Below are 19,525 nucleotides of genomic sequence, written 5' to 3' on the forward strand. Positions count from 1 at the left end.
TCGGTGGCTTTTTTCCCGCTCTTTAAAAACCCCAACCACCTCCCCTGTATTTTTTTTTTAATGCGTGCAAAGGAGAGGGAAATATGACAAACCCAGTTTCAGATCTGCTGTTGACATTTGGGCATGGATTGAACAGTCCTTTTTCTCATCAGAATTTCAGTTCTGCTTAAGTAATAAATCTTTCTTTCCTTCCCTCCCCTTTTCTCCCATGCCTGTGTAGTGTTCCAGGAGGATTCGGTTTCAAGTAGGAATTTTGACTTTTATGGCTGGAAAGATCATCAATTTCCAACCTCATTTGCCTCTCTTCCCCACAGCCCCTCACTCCTCTGCTTCCTTCTTTTACAAGGAAGTGTTGATCAAGCAAAGGCTCTGGGTGTTTAAAAATAAAGCAGACAAATATGGAAAACACTGCAGTACCTTCAACCAAGGCGCCTCTCCCAGACCCTGAGTGTCTTTCAGCTGTTCTTACTATTCCTTTCTATCATGTTAAGACTGTGTTGAAAATTGAAAATTGCTTCCTTTAATCTTTTCCTTTGATCTTCTTTTTCCTCTCCTAGGGATAAGCTGTGCCCTGATAGAATGGAGATCAGCTGGATGTTATGTTTTCCTACACAAAAGGTTTCCTTTTGTAATGTGTTTATGATTGGAAACTAGCCATCAGGCAAAGGAGGCACTTCTGTTTTCACCTTGTTTGCAGGCCCATCCTGTGTCTCTTGTTTATCTTTCCAGCCCTCAGTCTCCTGATGGACCTCCCTGCTCCTCATGCTCTCCAGGAGACACAACTTTCAGGAGAAGATGGGTTTTCTGTTTTCAGTAGACTTTTTCCAGCACTGCAAAACAGCTTCTAACTCTTTCAAACCTGATGGTTCCCCCGGGTCCATATGATTGAGGTTTTCTGCAGAAAAATCCAGGACTGCTGATTGTCCCTCCCTCGTCCAGCAATCTCTCTCCGATTTACTCTCCAGACTCCTGAGGTTCTGTGCTAGTAAGTGCAAGGCTTTTGATGGGGGCCCTTATTTCTGTCTCATGAACTATACTGTGGAGTGTTTTGTAATTAGAAATTTAGAGTCTGAAGGCCTGGACAGACACTTTGCATCCAAAGTTTGGCAGGGTATCCAATCACTTGCATTTTAGATTAATTTGTTTTAAGGAAGGTAAACTTACAAAAATGCACACCAAAAAAAGGGATGGAGAGTGGCTAAAAGTGTATTTTTATGTAAGAAAACCTGTGCTCAGAGCTCTTCTTTGCTACAGCCCATGACCTTGAGGAAGAGACTTTTGGGAAGTTGAGTCATCTCTTTTGAATCAATAGACCTATACTGATGCATACAATTTGAAGCCTTGGCTCAGCCTGTGCTTTAGAGAACACAGACCAGGAGAGATTTTATTTCTTTTTTCTGCCTTTAGTTTTGTGAATGCTTTGGGACAAAGAGCCTGTGATTTATGAGCTCTGCTGGCTGCCTTCAAGGTGCTTGATGGAGGGATCCCTACTCTGCTGGTGTGCCTGGATAGGCCATGGCATGGCCTCTCCTGCACCACTGCAGGTTAGCAGGAGCCTGTGGGCTGTCATCCCCGAGGGGCCTAATGAGGGCATCTCCAGTGATGCTGATGTTTTACATTGCGCAAACCAAACTTTAGCAAAATCCACCGTCAGAAATGGATCCTGGAGGTATAATTTGGGTGGAAATAGTCTAAAATAATTTTTATACACCTCTACACCTATGAGAACTTTAAGTAATTGCAAGAAAGAACCAGTGATGATCTAATCATTTCTACAGTCACCTGAGGTTTGCAATGAAATAAGCCTGAAAGCCACCATCAAATATATTTTAAAAGGAAGACAGGCTTTCAAAAAGGAAGCATGAACTTAGTGCTGGCTGCGCACAGTGTGGCCTGTCTAAGAATGCAGATGCGCCTGGACATGCTTCATGCTGCCAGAAAAGGAGGTTTTGTGAAGGGCTGCCACAAAATAATTGTGTATTGATCAGGTGAGAAGATAAACAGGTGCAAAGGAGGAGGAGGATGGAAGGTCCTTATTTCAGTTGCTGGGTTAAGGATTTGGATCCAGTCAGTTTTCTGGGCTTGGGACAGGACACCATGGGATTATCTGCCTGAAGCTTAGATGTGTCCCAAGACATCTCTGGGAGTGCGTCAGGTCTGTCCCTAGGGAGCAAAGTCGTCCCAGGTGGTGCAGAGGAGATGTGTCCCTGTGTTTTTGCACGGGAGCAGCAGCTTCATGCAAGCAGGAATACTAGAGCAAACCCCCAGCCTCTCCCTTGTGCTTGCTGGGACTTGCCGAGGTCTGCTTCTAAGGGAAAACAGCAGCAGCTGGGGATGCGAATTATCACTGGCATCTGCCTCATCGGGTGCATAGCTCCTGGGGAGTGTATGGATGCTTCTCTCCTGCAGGAGAATCCATGTTGAGGGAAGGCATAATGAATGATGACGGAGCTTCAGATTTCACAAGGCCCCAGAAAATCCAGTAGTGAGAAAGCTGTTGGTTGGAAACCATGCCCTGTTAGTCCTGCTACCTCACTGAAACAGGGGTCAGCTTGCTTGGGGCTTGCCTGGTTTTTACAAGCGGTTTAATTGATGAGGATGCTGTTCTGGCCAACACAAAACTTTTATGCATTTGGGCTGCATTTAGTTGAATTAATATAAAGGAAGTGTGTGTTTTCCATCTGGAGCATTGACATAATTCATTCTGACACTTCTGAAGTGGAATATGTTCCTTTTTGCAGGCTAAAGTCACATAGAGGTGGCATTGATTGCAGCACCAGAATGGAAGTGGGAGTTCCTGTGCTGGGCTGCACTCGCTGTGCAATTACTCTGAAGACTCTGCCTTTCTAGTCCAGTTTTAACAGGATGGTTCTGTCTCAGGGTTTCCTATAGCCCAGGGAGTCAGGCCCTCCTCCAGGAGGAGGGAGACGATGGTTTAAATCCATGCAGTGAAGTAGGAGACTAGATCTCCCATATTTCAGGGGATTGTGCAAGCCATGGAGTTGTTGGATGAAAGGGTGAGCGCTGCTGCTTCTGCTGTTTCACAGTGACCTCCCTCTGATACTTTTGCCTTTTGCTATCTAAAGTGCCTGAAAATGCAATTAACTTCCCATTTTGCCAATAACTTAAAAACAAGGCACTTGGTTTTTCATTATCCACATAGGAACTTTATTTTCCTTTTACACTTTTGATACATCCACCAAGCCACACATGCTATAATGACTGCCCAAGAGACACTGAGACTAGTCACAGTGTATCTGTAGTGTCACGCAGGGGTCAGAAGGTAAAGCATGCTTCTTCCAGGGTAAGTTTGCTCAGAAGAGCTTAGGCCAGTGGTTTCCTTCTGGGTGCTTTGCTCTGCTCAAGATAGCCAGGGCAGCCAGAGGGCTGGTTTAGGAGGCCACAGAGGAAGAGATCCTTCTTGGGCAAGTTCATGCTAATTTATATGCTACTACTCTATGACCAAAAAGGCCATTGCGAGTTTAGTCCATCCCTGAGTGCCTGCTTCAAATGTGGTTTCCTTGCTTTGTTTTGTGAAATTGTTGGCGAGTTCATCACAGGACACCAGATCAAGCACTAGGGGAAGTGTTGTTTGTCACTCAGAAGGCTCTGGTGGGAGTTTGCTTTCAGGCAAGGTGTGTAACACTGAGAATACAGACAGCGTTTACAAATACTTAAGGACAGTCAACCTATTCCAATCTCTTCTTGGAGCCTTTCTCCTGTCCCATGCACACTTATCTTCTATCATTTCAGCTGTCTGACATGTTCTCTCTTTCCTGTGATCAGCTCCTATCTGACACCTGTTGCCGTTAAATATTTGCCATGTTCCTCTTCTGAAGGTTGGGTGGCTGCAATGTCAGCAGGAAAAATTGCAAGTTTACGTGTACCATTTGGCAAGCAAGGAGCTTTGAGAAAGATTGCAATGGTTTGGAGCTGTGCCCTGGTACAACCACCTACTTTATTCAGCCCATAAGTGGGAAGTGATCCCGTTATCCAAAGTTACAAGAAGTACAGGGAAGTTCATGGAGAAGCCTTCTGAACACAAACAAGGGAGGTTCAGTGAAATTCAAAACTAATACGTGGGAATGATGTTTCTTCCAACGCCGGTTAGATTGTGAAACTTGTTGCTGGGAGACTATTTGAGGCCAAGAACCTAATAAGATGCAGGAAGGAACTGGGCATTTAGGCAGTTATCAAGAATATCAGAGTTACTATAATTCAAAACAAATTTGGAAGGAATATATAATCCATTTCACTGTGCTTAAGCAGTTCTTGAACTGATAAAGACTGGGTGCATTTTTCCACACCAAGATGCTGCAGAGGTTCTTGTGCTCTCTCTTAAACATGTGGTTTTGGCCACAAAAGGGATTACTGCCTCAGCGGGACTGCTTGTCTGGTTTGATTCTTGCACGTTTCACCACAGGCTTAAAGTAACAAGCCAGGGATCCGCTGCCAGCAAACTCTCTCAAGATCTCATCTTCAGGCTGTAATGCTGACTGTGCAACAGGGTGCCTAATTAATCTACTAATGATTTGGCTTTGTCAGTGCTCACAACGTGCAAAGCACTTTCAGCACAGAAAAGCAAAGCCATTTGCTGTCCAAGATGCTCGCAGCTGCAGGACACCCTAATAAGCTGTGGAAGCTTGTGAAGAAGAGAGTCAAGCCCAATAAATGGCCAGGTCAGCATGTTTCAGGGGTCTTGGTCCAACGAGGGTGCCCTGTCCTTGAGAAGGTGGTCTGGGAGCAGGGCACAGCACGAGAGGAGACCTGGAGGTGACTGAACAGGAATGTCACCAGCAGACAGTCAGGGCTGCCACCATGGGATTTGCAGGTGGTGGGCAATGATGGATGAATGCTGGAGACAGCATTATATAAAGGCACAAAGGTTGGATTATGTGCACAAATGAAGGGCTCTGTTGGCTTGAGGGAGGTGGTGGGTGTGTTTTGGAGGGAGGATTCACCTCTTGGCTCCTTCAAGTGCTGTGTAAGGTGTTGGTAGCCTGAATGCAGCCAGGGGCACGCAGCAGTCACGGGGCTGTAGCGTAGGCTGAAGTCAAACCATGCTGAAGGGGCAGGCAAAGGAATGAGTATCTGAAGAAGGGGAAAGAAGGCACCAACTGGTGCACCATATATAGCCTACGGCTGACTTAGCACTTGTGCTGCATTGCCCTCCAGCTCAAGGTTTTCTAATTCTGTCCCAGACGATGTCAGTGTCCCCCAGCAACTGGCAGTGAGACATACAAGGCGTTCCTCTGAGAGCCCGTGAGCATCTCTGTCACCCCCAGGAGGGCCGACAAGGGGGAGAGCAGCTTCCTGAAGGTGTGTGTGCTTCTCAGCTCTTGCTGGATGACTGGGGAGCTGCCTTCAACTCAAGTTCGGGCAGCTCACCTTCCCAATGCCATTGTTCCCTGAGGAAGAAACAGTGTCACCCAAGTGCTCGTTGCAGTTTGCTTTCTACCGTCCTGTAAAGCTTTTGATCATTTTTTTGGCGCCTTAGTTTCTTCGGCATGAGCATCAGTTTATAGATCACTGAGGAACCAGGCTCTGAAATGCAAGTGCCTGGCTAAATGTAATGAAAATATGCACGAGCAAGGCTGTGCCTTGCTCCCGTTGCCCAGCTCCTTTGGCAAGGGCTGCAGTTGGGGCAGAATGTGCATATCAAATCCCACCAGGCGGGACTCTTTACCAAGGAAAGCACTAGCTGACGGGCCCGAAGGGTTAACCCAAAGGGTTAAACATAAAGATTAGGCACAACATAAGAAGTTAATCTCACATGCTCTCTCACACTACATGGGATAAAACCCCATTGGTGCTGCTTTGGGCAATTGGGATTCCTGCAGCTTCAGGGTCCCACAGCCTGTCCGTGAGCTGCAGAGATTCGCTGCCTTTCCCTTCCTCTCTTTTCCCTGGAGCATGCAGCAGAGGAGTTAAATTACTGCCCGTTTAAAATGAACTATGTCTTTCTCAGGTCCCATTTTAATCTGCTAGGAGATGGAGTGACTTCAGACTTGGAAAGGGCATTAAAGGATAGCTAAGTATATGGCACGGAGTCCCCACATACCTGCATTGCCTGGAAGGTTTCATTGTGACTTATGGGGCATCAACCTCTTTCCTTTCACTTTTTTCTTCCCTCTCATTTTTGACATAAAGTACTCCAGAAGGTCTTGAGTCAGCCCAGGATCTAAAGGCCAGACTGGCTGGTGGGATAACTCACCAGGCTTAATGTGATGTGGGTTAAGTTTTGCTCAATTCTGTTAGGGATGGTCTGGGTTTGAAATTTCTCAAAACTCAAAGATAGTATCTGTTTTTAGGAAATCTGGCGCTGTCACAATTTAGACCTCTTTTTCTCTTCAGCCATCAGTAACACTTCTTAATGACCAGAGGTATGGATAGCCTTCAAGACCCGAAGCTTGGAGATGTGACCATCATTCTCTGTGATTGTACGTTCTCTGTCCTTGTCATTGAAATCCTGTCTCTGCCAAGCATGCAGTCTGCATTTGCTTAAATATTGCTAATTGCCCAGACACTCTGTAATGTGTTCGTTACACCAGAACACCCTGTTTTCTAACTGACTGCATGAGTCTTGCCGTTGTGTTAGAATTTAAGTGGTATGTAGCTCAGTCATATGCAAACCTTGAGACAACCCAGCAAGAACGAAGCTGTAGGAACTAAAATTTTTCAGCTATTTCCATGTCTAGCAGTAAGTACTTTGGATTTATGGAACCTATGTAGGTTTCAGATAACACTTGTGCATTTTGAATCATATCCATGAAGATGATATTCTTCGGGGAGAGGGCTATAATTACAATATCATATGATCAATCATATTGTACATATCTCAGAAAACTGTTTTAAGAATCTAAGTAGCACTGTCAAGGCTTATTAAGCCCTGATAGAGATCCACACAAATATCTAGAATATAATCTGTACCGTGGTTATCTGAGTGGACACAAATGAGCATAAAGCATTTGATGAGCTCCTCCTTTCTCATGAATTACTATGAGTGTTTCTGAGCATCCTGTGTAAAAAGTGTCTCTACGTAGAGAATTGACATGGAAAGATGGAGCTGATGTTTTTCTTTGGAGGTTTGGGGATTTGAAGCTATCGTGTTTGGTGGCAGAGTGTTCCCTGTGGCACACCAGCTGTAGCATCCCTCTATAATTGACATCGCGCCTTTGCTCCAGCCTCCCAGCCATCATGGTGCTCAGCTCGATGTTGTCTATGGACTTGAGTTCTTCCATAGCATTAACAGGTGCTTTCTGATGGCACTGTGTCCTCTTACCTCAGCAGGATTTTCATTCCCAGTGCCCGGCCCATGGCTGGAGAGGTGTCCTCCAACCAGCAGGCAAAGGAGGCTGCAGGCAGGGCCTGGCAGGGTTTCCTCACACTTCCCTAGCCAGTCAGGGGTAAAGAGCCTCCTTTTAGAAATGTCACGAGAAGATGATGTGGGTCCCTTAATGCTTTTAGTGGGAGAGGGGAGACGCAGCAACCAGTTGTGCTGCAGTCCAAGGGGACAGAGCACACAGTGAGCTGCCAGGTGCTTCTTACAGGAGGCAGGAAGGTCTCACCACTGCCAGCGATACACTGGATAAATTGGCCAAGCTGTTTAAAACTAGCTGTGATGGAGCTTGGCCTTTTGTGTTGTGCTTGTAACACCTCAGTGTTCCCTCTGCGTGTGAAAACAAACCTCGTTAAATGTCCTGGTTTTGGCAGGGATAGAGTTAATTTCCTTCCTAGTAGCTGGTACAATGCTGTGTTTTGGATTTAGGATGAGAACAAAGTTGATAACGCACCGACATTAAAGCACTGCAAAATCCTCCCATTTGAAGCTGCTTGTGGGTGCAAGCCTGGTTTTTGGGGAGCTGTGATGTATACACATATAACGTCTCTCCTCCAGGATCTGTCAAGTAGCTATGCTGGCTTTCTTTAAATAGCCTGCTGCTGCTGCACCCCTTATTTAGCTGTAGGGAAGCAAGTGACACGGTGATGCTCAACAGTGTCATTTTGCTTCTCGTGTGACCTATGAGATCAGAGGTTGTTAGCAGGAGATATACAGTGACTGTCACGGAAGGTGCTGCTGGATCCAGGACCTGGAAATCCTGTGGGATTGGGCGAGATGTTGGAACACAAGGGCTGAAGGACCCCCTGGCGGGGACTCTCTGGCCGTAGGGAGTGACTGAGCACCTTAAACACCCTATGAAAGCTTTGTGTGCCCGGTGTTTGGCAGCCAGTGCAAGCTGCCTCTGCCTCCACCTGCAGCTCTTTTAACTATTACGTTTAAAGTTGCTACTTTGTGTAAGATGCATGTAATCAGGACTTTGGAGGTCCACTTACAGAGTGCGATAAGAGCAAGGCTTCAATTTCAGCCATTTCTGCTTGAATAGCCAGCCCTGAGGGTTTTTCTCCTGCTTGTTAAACTTCTGTCAAAGTCGGTTGCTTTGCAATATGAGATGCCTTCAGAGCTGCCAGCAAGAGGCTGGTGACACACTTTATGAAGACTGTTACCCCCAAAGGTAGTTCAGAAATGCCTGTTATTTTTATTAAATACTTTTGTCCCAAACTCATCTCTCCCAAGCAACTGTTAAGATGACAGAACTGCAACAGTTGGCTGTGGGCTGCTGTGTGTGTACGTGCAGGTGTGACTTTTAACCCTTTTTGCTTATAAGGTTATTTCTACCTTTCTCCTTGAGAAATATTGGATCATAGAAGTGGGAACAGCAACTGCAGTTGGACTCTAAGTGCCAAAGCTGATTTGGATGAATGTTTGTAGCAAGGACAGTTTAAATGACAGTGGTAAGTGCAGTGGAAGAAGTCTTCACTTCTGTAGTTTTGGGGGCTCTGAAATAGGTGGGAGATTGGATCCTGAAAGGTGGTGCTGCCATGCAAGAGTTGCCTGACACAAACTCCAACCTCATGACTTCTTTAAATTAGTTGTGCCACCCTTTTTGTTTGGCAATTGTCACATTTGAAATTTTTTTACCCATTCATTTTGGCAAATGAATTTCATTTTCTGGGTTTGTCAAAGATGGGTAAACGTAACTATTCACAACTTAAAATCTGGACAGTCTTGATTAACAAGTAGACCACATAGTATTTTTATTTCCTGCCTGGTTTGTCTAACTCTCAGAATGTGATGCTGGTAGAAAACTTTTGCAATAACAAGTTCATCATTAGTTTTAAGCAAATATTTTGAAAAACTTTTGTAAAGTAAATAGATTTGGTGAAGACTTTTGCCAAAGAATATAAGACATTTCCACAAAATGGAAGCAATTTAGAAATTCAAGTGCATATTTTGTAGTATTTTTTTTCTGTACTCGTACAACAGCGTTATCCATTATGGTATTTAGTGGTTTTTACAAAATTCAGACACGCTTTTCATCTCTCATGTAGAAATGAAACACTAGTTTCTGGTATTTACCTGCTATTTCAGCAATAGTCTGTGGCACCCGTACTGTCCCAAGAGAGCAGAACTCCAGTCGTGTTTTGCAATTAGCGTGATTAAAATGAAATGAAGTTGGCTTCATCACAAAAGAGCTTCCTCCGCCTTTGCAATCTCAAATGCCTTGTTGTAGCATTAGCCTCCTTAGGAGTATAATAAGACAATCCCTGGCAGGCGTCGTGCTATGGATGTGGGATCCACGTAGCCATGTTGTCTCCAGGTGTCTGTTGCTGTGGAGCATTTCTGCCTTGCGGGTACTGGCGAATGTTTCATTTTGGCTCCTCTTTATCAGTGGTGTGTTTTATGGCTGATTCCCTGTGGGGCAAGTGGAGTTGGTTTTGTTTCCTGGTAGATGTCTAAAGTAAACAATTTAGCTGAATGTTTGAATACTTTTAACTAGCAATAACATGAAACTGTATGTGCTGCAGTGAACACAAGCCAGTGCTTTTCCTTCAGAAACTGTTGTGAAATCATTTCATGTGTGTGTTTTGATTTGTCCTTGTGAATGTTACATACAGATAATGATTGATGAAGATGTTGTATTAATTTTTCTCTTATTGTGCTTAAGTGAATTGGCAGGGGCAAAGGAGATTGCTTAGAATTAAATTATAAGCTTTTGGGACTTAGCATGTGTATAGAAGCTATATAAAAAGATACGATCTCCTAGTTTCAACACTGCTGATGCAGTTGAATCAGTGAATACACCCTGCAATGAGTGTACAGGTTTCTTGTTATGATAAAGTCATATTGAGATAATTGAGGGATCTGAGAATCAAGACATTTGGAAATCTGTCTGTGGCTATGGGTGGAACCTTCACCTTGTTGGATGTGTCTGCAGAGGGGTGGGAAGTGGTGTAATGTTAGCAACCTCCTGCCAGTGCCTCCCTTCTCCCTCTTCCCAAGTTGGATGTCAGTTTAGCACAGCTTTTATACGATAGCTTGGAGTGGGGGGCTGCTGTACATTTAATAATGCCATAGTTACCAGCCTGTGAGGTTTGAGGCTGGAATGTAATTTTTGTGCCCGCTGCTTTTGGTGTTGGGAGTATCTCTCTCCCATTTGTGCTTTTTATGATCTGAAATCAATTGAGACTCTCAGTCTCTTTTAAAATTAGATGAGGCTTGTGCTCCTTTAGAGCATCACTGTAGAGATGTCCCCAAGGAAGCTTCCAGTGTGGATGCAGTCCCTGCCATCTTCTCTTTGCATCGCTTTTTTTTTTTTCTTCTTACAATTCCCTTTTGTTGCCATTATGGAGGCAAAGTTTTTATCTCCCCTTCTGAAAGGTTCAACTTCCACAAGGATTTTGTATAGCATTTTTATCATTTTAACAGTATCTAAAGAAGAACCGTAACCAAGTCTCTCAGTCTGCAGTGGGCTTTAACATTTAATACAAGCATGCAATCCTGGGTAGCACATTTGCTTCTCTACCTGAGGGTGGTGAATGCTGAAAAGCACCTTGCCCCCACTCCCAACACATCTAATTTAGCAGATCTGCTTTGTTCACAGTAGAGTTCAAAACTGACATTCCCCAATTCCTAATTAACTTGACAAGTGTGTTTTGTCCCACAGTCCTGTCCCTTCAAAGGGAAGGAGAAACCCAAAGCCACAGCACAGTTGTGAACATTCGCTCTTGTGGTCTGTCTGCTCGCTGGGAGGAGAGGAGCCGTGTGTTTGCTGCAGCTGCAGCTCAGGATTAGACAGCTGAAGAAAACAGGCCAGCAGAAAGTGGCAGTGGCAGCTCATGGGATAAGATGACATCTGCCAGGAGGAGTGTGTTGTTGGCAGCTTGAGCGGCTGAGGGCTGCTCTTCCCCTCTGTGCGCTCTGATGCAGACCCGCTTTCCCTGTCATCCTTTGCTCGGTAATGAGGATGGTAATTGTTACTTATTGGCCAAGGATTTCAGTAGTCACAAGTAATTTTTCAGAGACCAATTCTGTGTTTTCAGAAAGTGATGAACACTCTCCTCTTTAAAACAAACGAACAAAAGCCCCGTGGCCTCCTTTCATGGATTTTTAAACTGAACATCCTCCAAATCAAGGTGTCTCAACTCACTTCACTTTGAAAATCTGTTACTACTGATGGGTTTTTAAAGAGAAAGTGATAGCTAAGTCTGCTTCTAATGATGTCTTTGGAGCCACAAGAATGTGTAGTACACTGTACATTGTATGTTGCATGATTAGGGTTCAAATTAAGGAGAAAAAGAACCTAATGGGAAACAGTGGTATGAGGAGGATAAAAGCGAAGACATAAATACAGCCAGGCAGTCTGGCAAGTGGGTTCAAGGCATAGGGAGAGCAAGGAAAATATGTACAGACAGGATTTTGGTACCCAGCACATTGAAGTGGTATCACCTGCAAATGCTAGGATGCTGAATTGATGGGAACAGTTTAACAGCAGTCTGGCATGCCTTTCCTTTCTGAGCTCTGGGGGCAGGACAAGTCTGCGCAGTGGCCACATTGTGCAGCCTGCATTCCCATCCTAGTGCTGTCATGAGACAAACAGAAAGTGCTCAACCCCTCTGGAAAGCAAAGATATGGGGAACCTTATTACTTCCAGTTCACTTTAAGGAGATCACAATTCAGTGTGGTTTCCAGCTCTCCATTTCAGGGTTAGAAGAGACTGCTAGTATGCCTTTATTTTTTTTTTTTTAATGCATTTGTTCCCACCTTCTCTATGTTCCTGAAGGATGGAGCTTTTCACCTTCCCACGGCCATTACAAACCGCCAGTTGGATTTTTTTCTCTGTGTTGTCTTTTCTCCCAGCCCTAAATTTGTGCCCATGCAAGGCTCCCAGCCCTGTGTCATATCTAAAGGTTACGTCCAGTGATGTAGCTGGAGCTGAAGAAAATGTGCGCAACAGCTAGCCAGGCTCTTGGGGTGCCTGGCCTGCTGTAGAATAGATGGCCAAGAGATCCCTGCTGGTTTTAATAGCTCTCTGGCAGTCTTAGCCAGCAAATGTGGTACACTTCATTATAACTCAGTTTCCATGCAGGCAAATGACCTTTGCAGTGGTTAAGTAAAGCACCTCAAACTTTCATGGTCCTTTTAAAATTTCCTTGCTGGTGGGCTCTGTACTTCTTGGGGTTCATACGGGGTGGGCTTGCATGTGGGCAAAGGACAGGGTTGTGATCCACATAGTAACAAATAATACTCCATCCCAGTCTAGTTCCCGGTGACGTACCTTCACAGAGCAGCAATGCTGGCTGGGAGCAGCAGGGTTGTCTGCCCAGCTTTCCCCGCCTCTAGCTGAGCTGGCAGGCCTGGCCAGAGGCAGGGAGCAGGGAGTTTTGCAATAGCAAAAGGGCTGGCAGCTATCTGAGATGTGGGATGCTGCCTTCTTCCTGACGGCTATGAATCCAGCCAAGGTTCATCTCATTGCCATGGTAGTAGCTCCTGACTGAAGTATAGGGAATAATCAGTGGCAGAGTATGATGATAACGGGTTAATCAGAGGAGAAATGATTCAGATGTTCCCTTGTCTGGGAAATGAAGCAATTGTGTAAAGACTATTTTTCCCCAAATAGTCTCTTAGAAGACTTGGAAGGCATAATGTTGGAGACACAGTATTAATTTTGCATTGCTTTCAGTTCTATATTTGTACATTTGGTTTTTTAGGTACTGATTTCTTCCTCAGCAGCTTTTGAGCATTTTGAAAGTGCTGTAAAAATGTTACTATTTGCAATATGGCAAATGCAAAAGAAGCATCTTCAGATTTCAAGCTCTAACTGGGGTCCCTGTGTGATATTCCTCACCAAGAAATAATAAGAAACCCTGCCTCAGAGATGCTGGAAAATGAGGGGGAAAAAAAAAAAGGAAGAAAACCAAAGCAGAGAGCAGCCAAATGACTTGTTGGAGGAGCCCCAGCTTGGCAGTTGCAGACAGAGGAAGGAGATTTGTCTGCTGAGTCCTAGTCCAAGGCAAGGCATGTCCACTGGAAAGAGCTGTCTCACCTGAGCAGCTTTCAAACATCACCTTCAGCCCCTGTTCTATAAGTTTCGTTCCCTTTGATGAAATTATGATGTTTAGAGAATTGTCGGGGCATCACGTATAGACTTCGTAGGCTTGAGTCCAACCCTTTGATGGTTCCAAGTGGATGGAGGCTTTCTCCTAGTTCCTAGTGGAGCTCCCAAAGCTGCCTTCAAAAGTGGTGTGGAGGCACCATTCTGAGCTGATTGGACAGAGGAGACAGTTGTTGGAGCACACCTGGAAAACCAGTCTGTCTGGTGTAGATGCTGCATGTCCTGCTCAGGTCAGAAGTGGTGGCAGGATGGCATGTGAAACTTCCATCATCTGAAATTATTAAAGGGCTCAGCTCTGTCTTCATGGGCACGGCATGAACCTTTTACAGTAGAAAATGTGTTGAGGCTAGTAATGCAGTGGGGTTTTCTTTTTCCAAATGGTGGAATTCACTGGAGAATTTATCCCTCATTTTATCTCAGGAAGACCCAAGCTGCCTGTGGATCATTAGAGTTTTGTTCAGGTATATCTAATCCACTTGCTAACCAAATAGTTTGGCTGCAACTTCTGTACTCCAAGTAATATGATTCACTCTTCTTGGCCTGGTTTCCTAAGGTGAGGCTTAAGGATTTTCCTTGCTTGTCCATATTTCTATATTCTCTCAGTGACATTTCTGACTCTTTTGGACTATTTCAGCGAAATTAGAAAGAAGGACAGAAGTGTAAGAAGGTGATCACCTTCCTATAGGTTTTGTGAAAACTGCAGCTGGGAAGAGTCCCAGATCAGGCCCTCTTATTATAAAGCACATATATTTAAATCTTAAAGTGAGAAAAGCAAGGAAAGGATGTCAGGCCATTTTTCTCTTGTTACTGAGAATGTCTCTTTACTTCCCCCTCACTGATATCATCTGTCACACATCAGGGGTATAGGAAGTAAGTACTAATATCATTGCTCCTCGGTTTTACAAGGCAGTAATTCAACACTTGAATGCATAGACTATTCAGTGGAAGACTAAGTGGTTATTGGAGTGAATGAATGAGATTATTGCTGATGAAAACCAGGGAATTGGAACTATTGGTATTGTGAAGATAACAAAAGAGAGGGGGAAAGATAATGGAAGATGATTGTCCTGTTTTAAAAAGGGTCTGTGTGCTCCCAAAACCCAAACATTTGTACTCATTTGGGATCCCTACATCAGGCTCTGTCTTTTCTGTATGCTTGTAAAGCATGGCATCAGCCCTCCTGGAATGGGTATTTCCCAGCTTTGGGTGGTATAAACACCTCAGAGCTTATCCTCCGTGGTGATGAACCACCCCGGGTTCCCAAACACTTCCACTGGCAACTTCCCACTTCTGGTCCAGAGCCCAGCTTCTTGCACATGAATTTGTCAAGCTTGTAAATACTAAGCACTGCAGTCCGGTGGGGTGGCGAGCCCTATTCTGGGAACTGCTGTGCTGTATCTTGGTGTGGCTTTCACCTAACTGCAACCTGCCGTAGCTTTCATCTAACTGCAACGTGCTGTAGCTGCCACTCAGGTGGGGTTTGTCCTCTTTTCCCTTGGTGATAGATGAGCTATGAATTCCTACCAAGGGTATCCCTGGATGTAGGATATGCGCTCATTGAAAGTTTGCATTTTATGGTGACCCTCTTAGACTTAGTCTCTTAGACTTTGTCTTCTGAGATCTGTCTCTCTTATTTTTCAGCCACTTGTAAAAATCTGATCGATCCCTTCCTATCCACTACTGGGAGCATCAGTATGGAGGAGGAGCACCTCAGTGACAGAGCAAAGTGGTACACAACAGCTCCAAAAAGCTTCTGGGAATAGGGGAAGCCCCTGCAACGAAGGGCTGCTTTGGGCCACCCCTGCAAGGAAGCTGTTTGACACTACTGTGGTCTCCCCTTCACCAGTGAGGGGTATCCTTAAAGAGGGGTAGCTATAATAAAACTCAGCCAAATGGTGGAAATATGATCGACTCCTCAGTCTGATTAGAGCCAACAGCCGTTATGTGGAACATTTGCTCCTGGCCTGTTTGCAGCTGCATACTACAGTGTAACTATTTATGGGCTCGGCTCCAGTGGGATTTATGGATAGCAAAGTACTACCAGTGGATTCGATTACTGCCTGAGATCACTGCAAATGCTGCAGCAAACTGCAATGGCCGCAAAATGAGCTTTTCGCAAGGGCTGCCTGACACGTGTCCTGCCAGCGAGAAATTCCCCAGCCATGAGGAGATGGAGCTAAATGGCTCCCCATAGCCGTGCTCTTTTTTTCCCCCTCCTTAAGGCTTTCAAGTTGTTTTTAGTGTCGCCTCTACGTCTTCTCCATTGCTGGCTGTCTTCCTTGCTGCAGAGGAAGCAGAGCAGTGTACTGTCATCCACAGGCTTCAAGGGTGGCCATTTATTATAGGATCTATTGTACTTTTTGGCCAAATTTGCCGTCTTTCACTCTCTGGGGGAGGCAGAGGGGATGCACGGCATCTGAGGGTGAAGTGGCTGCAAGGCGTCCTGTGCAGCACAGAGGGTGGCAAAAACAAATGGCTCTTGTGCCTCTGGAGTTGTGGACTACATGAAAAAGAACTTAATCCTCTTCTCCCCTTTCTGCTGGCAACTCTTAGCATCTAGATTGCCCAAATATTGGGGATGAGGTTGTTCTTGGGTGGTCCTGGGCTGTGCTCAAACACTGCCTCCTCATGAGCAGCAGGGAGGGCGCAGGTTTCCTTGTGCTAAGCTGGTTTTGCCTTCCTCCCACACTGCGTTTTGCCTTCCCCTTGCTGTGATGCTGTAAACTGGATTCGTGAAATGACTAAAAAAATGAGTAAAAGCCACCCCCCTTCTTCCCCAAAAGGGGCAGCATAGAGACAGAAACAAGTGGGTGAGAGTGAGTTGGGGAGAGAGGTAAAACAGAAGTGTCTTCAGGCAGCTCTGCTGCAGGAGGAAACAGCAGGGACCACCATGCTGAGGGTGAAAGCTGGCTCGAGCTACACTTGGGAATACAAAGCTGTGTGGGTGAGGCAATAACAGGCTCTGTCTCGAATCAGCAGCTGTATTGAGAGCTGTTTTGTTCTGCTTTTCCCTAACAGCTTTTGAGGGAGTGGTTTTTATTCTGAAACAGCAAAAATCCTGCAGGATGCGAAGATGTGATGGTCCTCTTTAGGCCTTGGAGCAGCTGTGCATTGCAGCCACCCAGGCAGGCAGAGATCTTTGTGCTCATCCTCTGTTTTCAAAGGTCAGTTCTGCCAGTGGGGTGGTACCAGGATGGTGGGCAATGCTCATCCCCAGACACCAAACACCACGTTCGCGGTAGTGCCAGCACGGCCATTGGCACAGTGAGCCTCATCTCCTCTCTGGGCTTGCAAGGCATCACCCAAGCCAAGCAACATCACTTTTGCGGTAGCAGCATCCCTGATCCTCGTTCCAGAGCTGGGAAGGAGCTCTCTGAAGCCTAGTTGGTATGAAGTGATATGCTGTAATCTTGGCAAAGACAGGGGTACAGGAGGGATGTAAATATGTCTGTGTTAAAGGGAGAGTGGTGGTGTATCTGTTTCCAGCTCATGGTAAGGGGATGTTCGATGAGGGACATCCTGAATGATGGAAGAGCTTGCTTGCTCTTTCCAAAAGAAAAAAAAAAGCCAAACAATGAAAAACTACCTGTCAGATCTTGCTGGGATCCTTTAATTAAATATACCAAGACTTGCTGTTAAGGTCAGGCACAAACAGGCTTATTAGCTAAGCCTGAAATTTGACCAACTGTTCAAAGTTAATTATACTCCCCCTGACTCCTACGTTCAGCTGTTGCAAAAGGGCTGGGTCCGAAAGTGCTCTAGATCAGCTTAACTCCATGGGCTTTACACAGCTCCAGATCTGGCCTGCATAAACGATTTTTCCAGAAAATTACTGCCACTGAGAAAAGCAAAGGTAAGGAGGAAAAACAAAACCAAAAAGGCAAGCAGAAGGTATAAACTGTGTTGATTCAGGGAGAACAGTCAATGAAGCAACCCTCTCAGTTTCAACTATAATCTGGAAGTCCATGCTTATCCCTTTTGCCAAGGTTAATGAACTGTGCTTGGTAAGTTGAAAGGCCCAGCTATAAAGATGCTGCAGTATCCATCCACACCAGCTATGATACTGAATTTGGGGTTTGAGTTTATGTTGGCCTGAGCTTAGTTATCTGCTTCCTGCTGGGTTGAAAGTGAGTTTGGATGCTAATACTGCACACCCACTGTGCACTGGGATCCCCCTGAAAACCTGAAAAAACCCACTGGCCTGAAACCCCCCACTCCATGGGGCCCAGTTCCCTGCCTTGTGCTCCTCCATCCCTACGCATGGCCGAAGCAAGGGGTTGCCTAAAAACTCCCAAGACTGCCTGTCAGCAGGGTCAGGGAGACCCAAGGCTGCTCTGGCCCTGTTGGCTTCAGGCCATGTCCCAACGGAGACAGCACTGCAAACCCATCTGCAAGAGCCATTTCAGCCCTACCTAGGTTTGGTTTTTCCCTTGACATCAAAGTATCTTTAGGACGAGAGGAAATGGCCTCAAGTTGCGCCAGGGGAGGTTTAGATTGGATGTAAGGAAAAATTTCTTTACTGAAAGAGTGGTGAAACATTGGAACAGGCTGCCCAGGGAAGTGGTTGAGTCCCCATCCCTGGAGGTATTTAAAAGACGAGTAGATGAGGCGCTTAGGGACATGGTTTAGTGGGCATGGTAGTTGTTGGGTCGACGGTTGGACTCGATGATCTTAGAGGTCTTTTCCAACCTCTATGATTCTATGATTCTAATGATTCTATATCTCAGTGGTGAGCCTTGGCACCCTTACAAATGTTCCCATCTGGGTTTTCTTGATGCTCTTGCCCTTTGGGATGTCCCCAAACCCTATGGGGCTCTAGGGAAGGCACATTCAGTGCAGGAGACTTCACAGACACAAGGGTAGCCTGTGGGGATGGGGGTTGTTGGCTCTCTAGTTCCCGCGAGTTGGGAGCAGTTGGTGGCAGAACTTGTGCAACGTCTGTAGAACTGACGTAGGGAGGCACATAGAACATTTTCACCCAGCATATGGAGCATTTCCTTGAAAACCTGCCCATGTGGCTGAAGAGCATGAGGAGTTGACCTCCCCTGCAGGGGCTTGTGGAAGAGCTTGGGTGGCTTCAGGCAGGATTGGGAAAAGATGTGCTTTTTCGTTTTGGTTTTTTTTTTGAGGGTGCATGACTGACTTAGAGACCATGCACTTCTGAAGGGCTTCCACATTTCTCACATCTCTGTCATCTCACACAGTATACAAATACAACCTCATCCGTGTGGGCTTTTTGGTTTGAGCAACTTTCCCAGGGCTACCCAAGAGCTGAATCCCAGCTCTTGGTACGATTTAGCAGCTGAGGGTGCAGGCATGTGCGTGGCAACCGCAGGGTGGTTGCTGATGTCAGGCTGCATTGCCACCTGCTGGGGGCACACAGCCCCTTGCGGAGGCCACCTCCACCCACACTTCAGCAAGGGGTGTCCCCAAGCCAGCTCCCCTGCCAGGGGCAAGCCTAGCTGAGCTCCAGCATGTTTCCTCAGGTGCTTATTTTGTGCAGATCTGCTGCCTCCTGCTCTGTTGGATTTTGTCTTCAGACACTTCATAACGTTGCGAGTTGTAACTCTTGGGGTTTAGATTTCCTGGTCTGGGTACTGGCCTTCAGTTCAGGTTTCTTTCCTGGATGCAGCTAAAGGGACGTGGGGGACACTTTGGCCAAAGGGCTCAGCCATTCTGGGCAGAAAGAGGTGAGGAACCTGTGTTGTTCTTCCCAGTGTAAAAAAAACAATTAAAAAAAAAAAAAATCTCTTGCAACAACTCAACTGTATGTGCTGGGACCTTGCTGGCCTGAAGCAGGACTTATGGTCTCACTGGGCCCAACCACATTCTGTTGGGTGTTACCGTCAGAAAACCCCACTCAAATTTGGCCAAGGTATTACACTGTGGTGGAAAAACATGAACAAAATAAGAGGGGAAGGGGGAAAGGCAAGATAGTGATGCAAAGGGATGGGAGTCAGATGAGATGCTGGAGAGAAGCGAGGTCTGGCTGGGTAACTCATGTAAATGAAGCCCTTCACCAGCAGCTTTGTGCCCAACAGCTGCTTCTCCCATAGCTGCTTTTGTGGTAT

At 45.8% G+C, this 19,525-nt stretch overlaps 1 long non-coding RNA gene across 1 annotated transcript; it reads left to right on the forward strand.

Annotated features, from left to right (window-relative positions):
• Positions 1-413: 413 nt before the first annotated feature.
• LOC103900402 lies at positions 414-15,355 on the forward strand. Its single transcript, XR_657671.1, has 3 exons — positions 414-985; positions 6,355-6,440; positions 15,096-15,355. It is a non-coding gene; the product is annotated as an uncharacterized LOC103900402 (long non-coding RNA).
• Positions 15,356-19,525: the final 4,170 nt, after the last annotated feature.

Source organism: Aptenodytes forsteri, unplaced genomic scaffold (assembly GCF_000699145.1).
Source record: "Aptenodytes forsteri isolate BGI_AS27 unplaced genomic scaffold, ASM69914v1 Scaffold340, whole genome shotgun sequence".
Lineage (NCBI taxonomy): Eukaryota > Metazoa > Chordata > Aves > Sphenisciformes > Spheniscidae > Aptenodytes > Aptenodytes forsteri.